The following is a 4,073-nucleotide window of genomic DNA, read 5'->3' as shown; positions in this document are numbered from 1 at the left end:
TTCAGGCTGAAGGTTTGGGAAGAACAGATACAGAGGCATAAATCATCAATAAAGTATGAAGGAGAGGGCAGCCAAAGAGATTAGGAGGGGCCAGGTCACAGAGAGCTTTGCAGGCCATGTTAAGGAGCCCAGGCAGTATTTTGCAGCCAATGAATGAACACTGTGAACAACCAGGGGAAGTGCTAGCTGCCCCCTCTTTCCTCCAAACTTTGTCAGCTCTGCAAAGCTGCATTCAGCTAGCTATAGCCCAGACTGCAGGCTTAAACCTGAAACTCACCCTGGGAGCTGGGGATGCAAATAGAGCCTCCAACAGGCCCCCCTGGCATGAAGTGCATTGCAAAGTTTTGAGCACCCTATCATGCAGGATGAGAGGCACAGGTCTCCCAGAATTCCCAGATGAAAGCTAGCATCTGCCCTTCAGTTCTGTCCCACAGCATGGCCACCTTCAGGGCAGAGCCTGGCCCAGCACTCCAGAGCTACAGTTGAATTTCTTGGCTCTTACCAGTACCTGTCTCAAGTGGAGAGCCTGTCCCCTTCTCATTTGTCTTCTATGGACAGAGATTCTACCAAATATGGGCAAATTTCCTTGGACTATGTTGCCTTCCAGCTACTTGTTTACTCTGAACTGTCAATTTTAAGCATTTGCTACATATCAAGTCTATTGCTTGCTGGGTTTCAACTCCATTACTTTAAGCTTCCCAGCAACTCCACAAATGGGCTGTATTCTTTCAACTCACATATGAAGGAAATAGGGCATAAAAACATTGAATAAGTTGTCCACACACAAATAGTTAAATGGCAGGTCCAAAAGGTAAGCCCTCCTTTCAACACTTGTGTGATATTGCCTCCTGCTTTCTAAGCAGCCACTGAGAAAGGGATCTCCTCGCTCCCTGAACCCCACCCCCAACCCTAGCCTGACGGGACATCTCAGCCCCGGTACCTCTGTGCTCCTCACAGATACATTAGATTGCCCTTCTGGGGCTTGCCTTCCTCGGTGAGTCAGGGGTGATGGGTTTGAGCAGCATCCCAGCCCCACCTTGCTCCTTGCTAACATGGTGGCCATGTGCTATCCTAGCTGATCTTTGGCCTAAATTGGGTATTTTATTAGTCCCATTTCACAAATCAGAAAACTTAGATTTAGAGAGGGCAAAAACATATAATAGGTAATCATAGCATTGAGACTCAAGCCTAGATCTTCTGCCTCCAAAGCCAGCAACATATCATAGGCTGTGTCACCTTTGTCAATAGTTAGTCCCCTGTCCGGAAGCATTCCATCAGAGGTGAGAGGACAGCCTGAGAGAAAAGTTGTAAAAGCCCCTCAAAACTACAAGTTATAATTCGACCTAGTGACTGGGAATATAAGATCAACCAGTAAACAAGGAGAGAGAGAAAACAATGTAGACAGGCCAGTATTATTAACAACATAACTCATAGCCTGTCTACTTTTGACTGCATTCTTATCAAGAACAGATAGAACAGTGGAGGGATAAAGTGGCCAAGGCGTGGATTCAGCATCCAATAATCCAAAACAAAGATAAATGTAAGGAAGACACAGAGCCTGATTCATATTCTTATAGGCAAAAATTGTGCTGCCGAATCAGGATGAGAGCCTGTCTCCAAGGTGACATTATCCTGGGAAAGAAAGAAAGCCACATGAAGTAGTGCAGAACTGCAGAACCCCGGTCTGCCAAGAGTGAACCTGATAGAACCTGATTTTTGCTGCTTTGCCCAAATGCTGAATTTAGAAAGCAAAAATCAAAAGCAAGCTTTTCTTCCATGTCTAGTCATCTATTTCTGTGAGTCTGTCTGCATGACCCAAACCTCTGGGTGGCAGAGCTCCAGGCTGTCATTCTGCTATTTTGACAGTTTTTCCGCTGTGCCCCACGTACTGGAAAGCTGGAGAGCTGTGTGCAGTGGCTCGGTCTTAGAACTGTAAACATTTTCAAAGTGGTGAGCTATTTGCAAGCTGAAAGCACAGAGCATCCAGGAATGACATGTATAATAACCCAGAGGCTCTTAACAAGGTATGGTGTGGATTTCTGCTCCTCCTGACTTCGGCTGGGATCACATGAGTTTTTGTGTGTTTACCTGTGAGTCATTAGTATGAGACTGTTAAACAGCAAAATTGGGGTTTTCATCCAGATTGATAAATTCTAGAAAACCCTCTCCACTATTGTCTCAGAAGATAGTTGTGTAGAAGGCATTCACAGATATTTTGTAAAAGTCATTAGCACTGACGTGGTAGAATAAACATACCCTTAGTATTTCCTGTGTTACACATATTTGTATAATAGCAAAAAGGATGGAAATAACTAGCAAATAGAAATACAGATGGATTAAGTAAAAAGCTGCCCAAATTATTCCCCAATCATTTTTTAATCCTCATTCTAGGACATGTTTATTGCCTTTAGAGAGCGAGGAAGGAAGAGAGACACAGAGAGAAACACTGATCAGCTGGCTCTCAGACACACCCCGACCAGTGATTGAACCGACAACCTAGGTATGTGCCCTGACCTGGAATTGAACCTGCAACATTTTGGTGTATGGGGCAATGCTCCAATCAACTGAACCACCCAGCCAGCCTCCCCAATTATTTCTTGATCACCTTCACCTGTTATGTGCCAGGATCTCTTTCTTCCTAAAAATGTAGAAATGATAAACACCCTTCTTTCAAGGGACTCACATGTAATGGGAGAAAAAAACATATGTGCAAATAATTACTATTCAGTACCAATGATACAGAAGGTGTTTTGGTAGCACAGAGGAAGCATGGATTAGCTGGGAGGCTCAGGGTGGTTATTGCATTTGAACTGGGTCTGGAAAGTCATGTAAAAGTTTGTTAGACAGGAAAGTTAAGGTGGAATTTCAGACGGAGGAATTCCACATGCAAAGGCAAGGACCGGAATGAGGCGTCGGAGTGCATTGGTTGTGGCGTCCGTGCGGCCTCCCCAGCAGACACAGAGATGCAGATCTTTGTCAAGACCCTGACTGGCAAGACCATCACCCTTGAGGTTGAGCCCAGTGACACCATTGAGAATGTCAAAGCTAAAATTCAAGACAAGGAGGGCATCCCACCTGACTAGCAGCGACTGTTTTTTGGGAGCAAACAGCTGGAGGATGGCTGCACTCTCTCAGACTACAACATTCAGAAAGAGTCTACCCTGCACTTGGTGCTTCGTCTGCGTGGTGGCATCATTGAGCCCTCCCTCCGCCAGCTCGCCCAGAAGTACAACTGTGACAAGATGATCTGCCCCAAGTGTTAGGCCCACCTGCACCCCCGCGCTGTCAACTGCTGCCAAGAAGAAGTGTGGCCACACCAACAACCTGTGCCCCAAGAAGAAGGTTAAATAAGGCCCCTCCATCACCTCCTCTGGCCTATAGGGCAGTCTTCTGCCTAATCCCTGTGACCCTGGGGCCTCAATAAAGTTTCCCTTTCATTGACTGGAGCATTAAAAAAAATGGCAAGGACTGCAGAGAGGAATAGTAAGTTCGGAAATTGACAAGTCATTTAATGTACTCTAGTACCTAAATTTTGAGCAATTGTAGTGAGAAGAAGTAAAATTCTTCTGCAAACCACATACACTCTGATTATAAAATTATCAATCTGAAGTAGATTTAAGTGGAGCAGCGTGGATCATGGAAATAGGGCCAGAGATAGACTAAGGCCCAAAAAAGATGATATGAATTCAAATGTTGTGACACGTGATTCCAAGGACTCTGGACTATGAGTTTTCCCTACAATCCACTGCAAAAGCAGTGGATGTTAATGTTAGAATCACAATATGTAATATTTGTAAATAAATATGCTATTATGAGTTACATATTAATTCCGAAGTGCAAATTCAGTTATTCTCAGCAAATTCTTTTGTTATGCTTGTGATGACCTCAGGTAAACATAGCCTTCAAGTATTGATAAGGAGAGGTATAAGAAATGGGTAGAGCCCATTAATATTTGCCCAGTGGATAGAGTAGAGATGTCCTTATAGAATGGTGTCTGCAAAAGATCTGGCATATAGTAAGCACTCAATAAATGGTAGCTCAATGGTGACAAAAGGACATATAAATAACAAGTG

The 4,073-nt window shown here is 44.2% G+C and overlaps 1 pseudogene; it reads left to right on the top strand.

The window, feature by feature from the left end:
* Positions 1-2,918: 2,918 nt before the first annotated feature.
* LOC123833253 lies at positions 2,919-3,449 on the top strand (annotated as a pseudogene).
* The last annotated feature ends 624 nt before the right edge of the window (positions 3,450-4,073 follow it).

The sequence above is a fragment of the Phyllostomus hastatus genome, unplaced genomic scaffold (genome assembly GCF_019186645.2).
Source record: "Phyllostomus hastatus isolate PE091 unplaced genomic scaffold, TTU_PhHast_1.1 phas_scaffold_21, whole genome shotgun sequence".
Taxonomy (NCBI): Eukaryota; Metazoa; Chordata; class Mammalia; order Chiroptera; family Phyllostomidae; genus Phyllostomus; species Phyllostomus hastatus.
Note: the sequence above shows the minus strand (reverse complement) of the source record. Positions and strands in the feature narration are given on the sequence as shown.